Genomic DNA, 12230 nt, shown 5'->3' with positions numbered 1-12230 from the left:
CTGAAATCCATTCGGGTGCCTAAGGCATCCTGCAGACTCCTCCAAAAGTGAGACACAAACCAAGTGTCTCGATCAGATACAATCAAAGTAGGCACTCCGTGAAGTCGCATAATCTCATCAAGGTACACTTGTGCGAGCTTCTCCCCAGACCAAGTAGTATGAATAGGTATGAAGTGCGCTAACTTCGTCAACCTATCCACGATCACCCAAATAGCATCATGCCCGGCCTAAGAGTGAGGCAATCCAGTTACGAAATCCATGGTGATCTTTTTCCACTTCCACACCGGAATCGGCAAACTCTGAAGTTTTTCCGCAGGTAAACGATGCTTAGCCTTCACATATTGGCAAGTTAGACAACGAATAACAAACTCACCAACATCCTTTTTCATCTCGGACCACCAATAGAGTAACTTTAAATCCTTGTACATTTTGGTGCCTCCCGGATATATAACATAGAGTGCCCGGTGCGCTTCTCGAAGAATGTCCTCTTTGATTCCCGAATCCGCCGGTACACAAATCCGCCTACGGAAATGCATCGATCCTTGATCATCCACAAGAAAATCTTCGGTGCAACCATTGACCATTTTGTCTCTAATCTTTTACAATTCCACATCGGAAACTTGCTTTTCTTTAATTCTATCCAAAAGAATAGGTTGCACCACCAAGGTCATCAACCTCAAAGGTGTGTCTGGAGTCACTAACTCCAACTCCAACCGCTTCATCTGCTCGATCAACTGCGGTTGAGTAACAACATGCATCTCTAAGTTTTCCGTCGATTTCCTACTTAGCGCATCCGCCACCACATTAGCCTTGCCCGGGTGGTAGAGAATCGTCAGATCATAATCCTTGAGCAGCTCTAACAATCTGCGCTGCCTTAAGTTCAGCTCCTTCTGAGTTAATAGATATTTCAAGCTCTTGTGATCCGTGTATACTTCACACCGCTCGCCATAGAGATAGTGGCGCCATAGCTTCAATGCAAAGACTACGGCCGCCAACTCCAAATCATGCGTAGGGTAGTTCCGTTCATACTCCTTCAGTTAGCGAGAAGCATACGGGATCACCTTGCTATTCTGCATCAATATACAATCCAATCCATTAAGTGAAGCATCACTATAAACCACATACCTTGCTCCGGCAATCGAAAGGGTTAGAATCGGGGCGGCCGTCAATCTTTGCTTCAACTCTTGGAAGCTCCTTTCACACGCATCGTTCCAAATGAACTTGACGCCTTTATGCGTGTGCTTCGTGAGGGGAGTGGATAGCTTAGCAAACCCCTCGACAAATCTCCGGTAGTAACCGGCCAATCCAAGAGAGCTCCGTATCTCCATGACGCTTGTCAGTCTCGGCCAATCCTTGATTGTCACGCCCCGCGACCAACCGCCAATTTGAACCGGGTCGCGGCGCCGACGACAGACCGCCGAACGGACTGGGGTTTCCCCTGTACGCGGACAGAGTCTCCCCTGTACGTTCTAGGCGTCGCAATCCTAACAATGTACAAGTGGTTCCAACCAGGAACAAATATCAATCATGATTGCGTAAGGAAAGTATCACAACATAACACATCCTATGTTATTACAACATTCACATTCATATGCTTTACATCACACTTTATATTACATTCAACATCCAAAGCAATTAAGTTATTACATCATAGATATTACAAGTTTAATATATTTTATTCCTTACATTTTCTATACCCCTAAGCTACATCGACGGGGTACTGCTAGCTCTGGTCTCTGGGGGTAGGGCGCTATTTATGGAGCTACGCCCTTGCCTCGCGCCGCCGCGCCGCTCACGTGCGAACCTGTAAAACCCCGAAACAACGTGGGGTGAGAACCAACTCCATGGTTCCCAGTGAGTACGGCCACCCAAGGGAGGATCTCGACCAACAGGTCCAAGGGAGGCAAATACAAGTTAGTCCAATAAATAGATAGATATGTATATCATAAACATGCAACTAACTTTACCTTGCTTTGCCTCACAACTGCAATGATGCCATGCTATATGCAACAGGAATATATGCAACAGGAATATATGCAACAACTAGTAGAATTATTGATTCTACAATCAATCTCGCTAATCTTAGCTCATGTCATCCAACTCTAAGGTTTCCACTACCTTAGGTTATCACATTTACCACTAGCCCTCAAGGTTCTATCTACCTTATTCCAGCTAGCCACCCGACTCGGCCTCGAGTCAATCAACAGCGGATAATCCGCGCTCTGCCCGGCTCGAGGTGAAGGATCCTGTCGCATGCACCTCAGCCTGCAAGCCAAGAACCACATCGCCCAACGGTCCGCCCGAAGGTCCGTGCACCGTGGTCAGGGATCCGTTAGTGGGAGAGGAAACATAGCCGCGTACACCCATAGCCAAGATCCCCGATAGGGAGAGGAACATGCCGTACACCCTAGCGCTCTTTGTTCTTGCTTAGTCATAATCCTCAAAGTTCTTTCCGGTGGGAGAGGAACATCGCCGCATACACCCGCGGTCCAAGAACTATTGAGTTCACAAGTACTGGGATTCCGGAATCGACTTCACAAGTCAAGGGTCCATATCCAACCCTATACTATTGACCTATCTAGGTCCAATGCACTTTCCACCCTAGGTCCAACTGACTCTAGGTCTAATGCCTCAATTTCACAACCTAGGTTTACCTTAACTCTAGGTTCAGTTCTCAACCTATGTTCTTTAACACTAGGTTAGATGCCACACACCTAGATCCCGACTCTAGGTTCATACTCAACCTATGTTCTTTAACACTAGGTTAGATGCCACTCGTTATTTATCCTAGGTTCAACAACACTAGGTTCAATGTCATCTATGTTCGACCTATGTTTATTAACACTAGGTTAATGCCACTCGATCTACTTGATATCCTATTTGTCATATCGAGTCCATATGCACATGCATCTTATCTAACATGCTCACATGATGTTACATGCACCTAGCATACATTCCAATGCACACATACATATCACTTGCATTATCACTAGCATGTATTCTATATCATATCATTTTACATGGATCTACTTAGCATTTGCATCATATTATTAACATGCATTATTTACATTTATATGCATCATCTATATGCCTCATTTACATTCATATGCATCAACGTGGATTCTTAATCATCTTAGACATAAAGGGCGACCTAGTCGCTTCGGTAAACACAACCCACCTTAACTCGCGTTCCGATTGCTCGTCGACACTTGCAATCGGCCTCCCGCGGCACTCGGCACCCGTTTGGGCCCGATCTCACAGTTGCTCTCCAAGAGCGCGTCGCTTCGCCGTTTCAAGTGCTAACGATCTTCGTCTCGCCGTTACGATGCTCGGGACCCGATTTCACGATTTATGGACGTCGCCTCGGCCCTCCAGGCGGAAACGAAGCTCCGAGCGTCCGTTTCTTCAATATCTTTGTAACAGCTCGTCGGATTGCCGAACCGTCTTCGCCAACGTGTTTCGTTACCTATCAATTAGGTTTACAGAGGGTTATTTGAGATCAAACCCATCTATTTACAAAAATCCCATTTTTGAGCCCTAGTTTGCGACTACGGCAAAAACCACCAAATACCTTCATGAATTAGGTATCATTCATCTAGATAGCATGCTAGGATTCCTCTAAATCCATTTATAAGGTATTTAAACCAAACCCTACAAATCTACCATGGATGAGCAAGGAGGTTACCTCCAAAAGCTTGCTCCAAAGTGAAGAAGAAGAAGATGATGGTGATGATGGTCCCTCCAAGCTTCTTCTCCTCCCTTTTCTTCTTTCTCTCCTTCTCCTTCCTCTTCTTCTTCTCTTCTTCTTCTTTCATTTAGAGAGAGAGAGAGAGGGATGAAATGGTGAGGGAAAGAGAGAGAGAGGTGTCTTCATCCACTTTATACACTTAACCCATGCCAAAATTGCATATAAGTCCCTCAACAATGCCTCTCTTGCAACAGCCCGAACTAGGCATTTTCGGGGTTCGGGGACCGGTCTCTGCATAAGGGAACGGTCCCTTAGAGACCGGTCACTCTGCCTGGGAGCGGTCCCAGAGAGACCTCCAGCCCAGACTTAGCCAATTTTCAGCTTCGTCCGTTTTCGCTCCGTTTTCGCTCATTTTCGTTCGTTTGGCCTCCGATTCGTCTCAAATCGAACCAAGACTCTCCAAACATGTTTTCAAACATGTTTTCATCATCTTTCCATCCTCGCTAATGCCGGATTTAGCTCACGGCCCAAGTTAGCATTTCGGGTTTCGTTTTCGTGCCTATGCACACCGAAACGCCCGATTGCTCCAGAACTTCACCGAACTTCACCGGGACGATTCAAATGGCTCTCCAATCGAATGTACACCGTAACTTCATAGTTTTAGAAGTCCGGTACCTTACATCCTCCCCTCCTTAATAAGAGTTTCGTCCTCGAAACTAACTCACCTCAAACCCAAATCACTCCTCAACTCGACTTATTGAGTCATCGGGGGTTCCAATGCACTTTCAGGCTCCGAAGTGGTCCTTTACTCATTGGAATTATCCAACGGCCCACTACGGAGGATGTGAGACCAGATTCACTCACATTTTCTATGTGTAACTCCGAAAGTGCATTACGGTCTCTGTCATACCTGGGGGTAGCGCATGTCGAAGCTCAACGACTCCACGCGCTCCAACACCATTCACCATTCGGCATGCAAGAACTCTTCTTTGCATTCACTTCCCCCCCCCCCCTCAGGGCATTCTGATTCGATCACCAACATTGCTCAAAAGCAATATCATTGGTGCATCACCCAATCGCGAGTGTTCTTACCACATTTGGACCTTGCTCTACCGCGAGATGGCCTACCCCGGCATATCTCGACTCTTAATCCACAAGAGAGCATTGTCCGCAATTCCATGTGGCTATTCGGTATTCAAGTGTCTCCAAGAGACCACTTTTCGTTATCTCTCAATTGCCACTTCTACCCTCAAATCGCTCTACTACGAGATGGCCTACCCCGGCACATCTCTCGAACCTCAATCCACGAAAGAGCGTTATCTTCAAGTTTTCCAAGTTTTCCAACATAACCCAGCCTGCCTGGGCAAGTTTCACGCTCGGGGACCGGTCTCTCTTGCCACGGGACCGGTCCTAGAGGACCTTCTCCAATTCACGCGTTCGGCAACCGGTCTCCCTGGCCCAGGGACCGGTTGCCTCGCGTGTCGTCGCAACCACCAGCCGGTGGGACCGGTCCCTCCCTGCTAGGGACCGGTCCCCGAGAGCAATTTCTGCCAAGTGTAGATTTTTGCATAACTTGCTCTCGCGGACTCCATTGCAATGCACTTTTGGTGCATTCGACTTCTTCGACTTTCACGAAGCACTCCCACTCGACAATTAGTCGATCTTGAGCGAAGTCCAACTCCCGCATTTTGAGAATTCACTTTTCTACTCCAACTCCTCCACGGAGTTATCGGCTAAACCGATTACGTCGGCTTCCACAGGTGGACCAACGGTCACCAACACCACGTAAGCCTTGTCACGCCCCGAGACCGCTACCAATTTGGCTCGGCCCGGGCGCGTCGAACAGACATCGGACGGACAGCACCACCCCTGTCCGCCCAAGGCTAACAACGAGATTGTGTACAACAAGTTATTCCGAGGGAAATAACTTGAATACTATACAAATCATAAATACAACGAGAGCACATATCAGTACAAAACGACCAGGCGCAAGATCAAGTATAGAACATCAAGTTAAATGATAAGAAGAAGAGCATCTATCTAGTAATTCATTCGCCTTAATAATACAATTGATTATACATTAATTCCAAAAAATACTATTAAAGCCTTAATTTCACAAAGATAACATGTTAATTTATCTCAAAAATACCTCACATCCCTATACATTCACTTCTCAAAGCATAAAGTATTACTCTAATGCAGAAATAGGAAAAGTAGATATGCAACTGAGGGCCTAACCCTTAGCCCGCGATCTCAGGCCACCTGTCAACTCCGCGTTCATGCCTGTTAGTAAAATGGGGGTGAACTACTTCCTTAGTCCTGGTTCCGGCCGCCGACTCGCCGATCTCCATAGGTACCAGTCAAGGCACAATAAATAATCATGATAGATAGATAGATAAGCGAAAGGTAAATGACCAGTGAAGTTAAACACTTCTACTTATGCCATATTATAAATTTATCGAATGCATGTACAATAATAGCGTAAAAACTGATTTATATGTCAAAGGTTGCAATTATTCACTGTCATTAACCTCATTACTTTGTTCATTAATCTCATGCTTACCCGAACGTCAATACAGCTCACTATCCATTCGACACGTAGGGATAATTCACTACAACTCGACCGGAGACAGTCGGGCGGGGGCCATATAGCAAATCCTGGCTGACCAACATCTGGAGGCAATATTGTGTGGGCTTTCCATCAAATCTCTTTTAAACAGACGGCTGCAATGATTCCAATCTCTAAAGATCTTAGGATACCCTGTTCCTTCTAGGTGTTACACATATCTATATTCAACTAGGTTTCATATTAAACTTATACTAATATGTCACTCTTTCTTGTTTATATAAAAACTGAATTGCATCGTTCTTATCAAGCGTTTTCCAATGAAATAGCATACATTACTAAATTCCCATCCGACGCTTATCGAAGCCACCTCCACGGTCACACAAAGCGCACTCTAGAATATACCACACAACGAAAAACAAGCGAGGCGAACACCAGAAAACAGAGCTAGGGCTCCGTCCGAACAATTCATTATAGGTTTTCCACTCACATAATATAAACTATCAAGCATGCTTTAGATATTAAGTACTAAGCCAAATACTTATATAGACCAAAAAGAACATGCAAGGTATAAAACAAATCCTATTTATGTCACCCTTATTAATGACAATCGATTCATATTGCATTTGATCAATATAAACTTAGAACATAAAGGAGCCCGATTGCTTCGGATGCGACACATCCACCTTTTACAGCGTTCGATGCCTGTCGTCACTCTGCATCGCCTCCTGCGCGCACGCGACGGCTCGACCTAATCAGCAGCGAACTGACAAATGAACTCCTATCCAGACGATCTTATCTGATTTATCCCCACACACTGATGCTCGATTCATTTTCATGAATTTTTGGAATCTTTCGCCGCGAGCTGCGGCAATCTTTACCAAATCGCCTTTCTTCGATATCTTTGTAATGTCCTTCGACGGAATTCCAAACGTCGCTTATCAAACGCGTTCAGTACTATCAAATTAGGTTTATATACAACCAATTTAGACAAACCAATTATTTGCAAAAATAGTATTTTGAGCCCTAGATTTGATATTATGCAAAAATCACCATTAAACCTTTGGATTAAGCATAATCATCTCCATTAGCATCTAGCGAGGCTACTAAACCATTTCTACAGAATTAAATACAAACTCTAGAAATTCTACCATGAGAGGCTATCAAGCTTACCTCTCTATGTTTGCTCCAAGGTGAGAGGAAAAAGTGATGAATGTATGATGCTTCTCTTTTTCTCTCCTCTTCTTCTTCTTCCTTGCTTCTTTTTACTCTTTTTTTGCTTCTGACTTCACGATTAGAATAGAGAGATTGGTGTTTAGTGATGAAATGAGAAAGAGAGAAAGAACCCTCTCTTACACTCTCATTAGCTTGCAAAATTGCATAAAAGCCCTTCAACCAGACCTCTCTTGCAACAGCCCCAAAACTGGGCCATTTTCGGCCTCAGGACCGTCTTGCGAGTGAGAGACGGTCCCTGAGAACGGTCTTGCGGTGATGAGACCGGTCACCGATAAGGTCACAACTCAGCCTCATAGACTTAGCCAATTTTCAGCTTTTTCACCGTTCTGCTCGTTTTTCGCGACGTTTTTCGCTCGTTACTTTCGATTGTCTCAATATCGAACGAGACTTCCAAACATGTTTCAACACATGCTTTTCAATATCTTTCCGACATCCTCGCTAATGCGATTTTAGTCACGGAACCAACATGTCTTTCGCTCGTTTTACGCTCCAGCGCACGAACGCACGAATGTTCCGGACCTCACCACTTCACCGAACTTTCAAATGGTTATCTCAACGAAATGTACACCGTAAATTATGATTTAGAAGTCCGATATCTTACAGCCTACTTTCCTAAACCGTATGCAACTAGACATGCGTTCTCTCGCGCGCATCGTAGACCCAATCCTATTTCAGCCGAAATTCTCACTGGAATTCGCACATCACTACCAAACCAGGATCAACAGGACCCAAACCACGTACATAAGTCTCGGTGGAGTCACTACATCCTGTGTATCCTCGATCTCAGATCCAACACGACTGCATTCCCGCACTCGGGTCTAGCTTGGACTACGTCGCTGACCAACTCTATGCCCTACTGCAGGTACCGGGTGCTGCCTCTCGAGCTGACTGGCTACCAAATAGGCCCAGGCTCCACAGTCCACAATGGTCCAGGACGGATTCGTTCGCAAGCAACACCAGTCACGTCGTACCTACACGACATGCTTACAGAGCTACATCACTCTTATGTGGCCTTCGAGGCATTTGATAGTGCGACACCAGTGTCCGCCCGGGACCACGAGCCCTCCCGTAGCGTGCCCTAGACCCGCCATATGTCTACAATATAACGGCTGTCTTACAATAAGGCGGAAGTAAAGGAATCCGCTTAAACAAGTAGTAAAGTAAATGACTAAACTAATATAATCAGAGCCGAGTAAGTCTAACATTTATACCATAGGGGTAATAAACATAATAACACATGAATAGTTAAACATAATTTACTACAGTATAGCCCTCTAATAAAAATATGTGATCACAATACCTGGGCTGAACTCTCAACCTCTCCAAAATAAAACACAACGAGAGGTATGACCACCTAGCGAATCTGTCCCGTCGAAGAAAGCTAGCTCGCAAAAAGCAACTCTGCCTGTCCGGCGCGTCACCTGGCCTCACCCTAGTGTAAGGCTCTGACTAACATCGAGAAAAAGGGCAGTAGAAACTATAATTTATGTTTCGTCTAGTGGGGCAATTACGACTCGAGCTCATGCTCCACTAGGCCAAAATAAGGCGAGTAAGCAACGATAATAATAATGAAGCAATAAACTAAGCGAGAGCATTCAATAACTGCCTGAAAGAGAGAACATAAGTAAAAATGTATACTTTATCTATATCCCTCGATAGCACGATGTCAAAATGTTGCCTTACATTTATTACCATCATAGGAAAAATAACCAATGGCAATAGTTTACTATTACAAACGTTTAATCATAATGAGTATAAGGTTTCTATCATGCAACCAAGCATACTTGTGATGAAATAAGTAACATGTCCAAGTATACTAATGTCTCAACACTAATGCTAAAGCATTATAATGTAATAATACTACCCCGGTATTGAGTAGTGATTATCCATTCTCGACACCGAATATCGATTTCATCTCCAATTAGGACCTACAAAGTAGTCCAGCTTTTGCCACCTAAAGTCCTGTCGGCCAACAATTCCCTACCATGAGTGTCTGTCCCACTCGACCGATAATACTTGCTAATACAGACGAGCGAACAAAAGTCGGTAGGCTAACTCCGGTGCCGGTTGGTAGGGAGTCCGACCCTCAAACAAGCATGTCGAATGAGACAAATTGGGCAAGCAAGCAAGGTCAAAGTCTCAAGTACTCTACTCTCAAGCTCTCAATGCAAGCCACTATGACATGCAAGGATCTATCGACCAAGTCTCAAAGTTGACACGCTTCCAACGCCACCTCGCTTTAGATGCTCTTTACTGCCCTTAAGCATCAACGACTAATCAAATGCCAATCATGTCCGTAATCCAATTAAATGAGGTTCACTCTTAGCCCGGGCCCCATGCCTCTTTAATGACATTGGCCCAAATCTCAGAATAGTCCAAAGTTCTCAGCCTTCTGAGGCTCTTTAAAATCCTAAGATCACAATTGTATATTAGGTTAAATTGCATGAAGCAAAGTTCAATTACGATAATAAGTCTATTGCCAAACATTAAACAGATGCGAGTATCCCATGCATGACACTTACACATTGAGTCTAAATTTTCACTATTACATAAACAATATTAATGTAAGCATTCTAAAACTCATATTAAATAATTTTAACAAGAAATAGCATGAATTTCAAGTTTCGAAACATATTTGCCAAATTATGAGCATTTACTCATTATCATAGCTGAGTCAAATATCACGAAACCTACGTGCCTTCGATTCGACCGAACGAAGGTTGTCCACGAGCACTCAAGTACCTAAAAAGAATATCAGCAAGAGATACAAGTGCATTTACGACCATTCCGATAACATCAAACATTAAACTAGGCGAGTAAGGGCGCAAAGATCACCTCCAGAGTAAAATCTTTCCAAAGCTTACAAAAAGAGATAGAACCTTTCCATAACCAATCCAAGAAGGTTCTAAACAATGATCTAAGCCACAAAAGCCCTAGATCAAAAAGCCCAAAATCAACCTAAATCTCATTTCTAGTTCCAACTACAAAAACATCAAAACAAGTCTAGAGGAGGGAATCATGCGGCAACAAACCTCCTTAGAAGCTCCAATCCTTAGCTCCAAGGGGAAAGTCTACCTCCTATGACACCTCCAAAGTCAAGCCTTCAAGCACCATGAGATGATGAGAGGTGGAAGCATGCTCCATACTAGTGGTTCAACTTCTTCTTCTTCCTCCTTCTCCTTCTTCTTCCTCCGTTTCTTCTTCTCTAACAAAGTGTATGGCGGGTGTGAGGATGAGAGAGACAAGATGAGAGGGTGAAGGGCTATTTAGCCATCAAAGTAATCAAAAATCCCAGGAGCGTCCCTACAAAAATCAAAAATACATCACCGGTCTGGCAGCAAGTTTTCGCCAGAGGACCAGCTCTCCCCAGCGGGACGTCTTCTCGCTGCGAACCCGAAAAAACCCAGCTCGGAACGAAAATCATCAAAAAAAACAAAACATACCTGGTCTTTACCTGGCAGGGACGGTCTCTCACATCAAGAAGCAATCGGTAAACTGTTCGCTTGCCAGATACCGGTTGCCTCAGTTGCTCTCAACACTGCTTCACTGGGGAAACCAGTCTCTCCTTCAGGCACCTTGATCCCGAGAGTTAAAAACTACTCAGGACTTGACAAAGGTTCAAGCGATTCGAACTGGTTTCGGCCAGGAAATATTTTACACCTCCACCAAAGTGTTGAAAACCACTCGAAATACTCCAAACACTCGAACCTCGCTATTTGCAAACGTCCAGTGTTAACATTCACCCTACTAAATAGGAGTTTGTCGCGAAACTCGAAATGACAATTACTCAAGCCTCCTGTCTGGAAAACAAGATGGGGATAGACGCTCCCGCAGTGCGCTCTCTTAACTCCCAGTGCCTCCAACACCGCCGTCGTCGATCGGTTTGCTACCAAGACACCCTTCATAAGGAAATTCTCAGGTCCCAATCTTTTCACATACGAAAGCCAAATCCTCAAGGTTGCTCCTCAAAAGCCTCAATCCGTCCCAGCTCTATAGGATTATGAAATTCCAACACATGAGCGGTTGGATAGTACTTCCGAAGGATCCGAACATGGAAATACATTGTTGTAAACCCGAAGGTTCGCGGGGGTAGAGCAGTCATACTCTACAGGGCCTACATGCGCTCAAACACTACTTATCCCATTGATAGGCTCAGCTTTCCCGGATCCAAAATCGATATTTAATTCCCTGTGTCGGCATAACTTTCAAGAACAACGTGCGTTCCAATCTAACCAGTCTCGATCGACGCGATCAGCTAAACTCCTCTGCCACTTGGACACATCAACAATCATTCGCCGGCAATGCGAACTGCAACTTGTTACTTGCGGCAATCTAGGCTAAGCAAGCTCTCGCAATACTCCAATGAAAGTGCAATTCTACACTTCGTCCATAGAGTGCCTCGAACGGTCCATCTTGATAACTTGTTGATAACTGTTGTTATAAGAAATCTGCCATCCGGTAGATGCTGACACCTCCTGTAATTCAATCACGGCAGGCTCGAAGCATGTCCTCAAGTGTATCGTAACGCTCCGATACCAGTTCAACTCTCTGGGGATGGAAATCTAGTCTAGAACAAATCCAAACGCTAACCCAGAGCGCTGTAAATTTCAAAAATGGATACAGATAACCGGGAATCTCGATCTGAAACGATTAGAATAGGTACCCCGTCAATGCCACTAATCTCATCCAAATAAATGAATTTTGACGGAGGTCTGTCACCAGTCCAAGTAAGTGTGTAGG

The sequence above is a fragment of the Ananas comosus genome, unplaced genomic scaffold, assembly GCF_001540865.1.
Source record: "Ananas comosus cultivar F153 unplaced genomic scaffold, ASM154086v1, whole genome shotgun sequence".
NCBI classification, from domain to species: domain Eukaryota; kingdom Viridiplantae; phylum Streptophyta; class Magnoliopsida; order Poales; family Bromeliaceae; genus Ananas; species Ananas comosus.
This window is presented reverse-complemented; position numbering follows the sequence as displayed.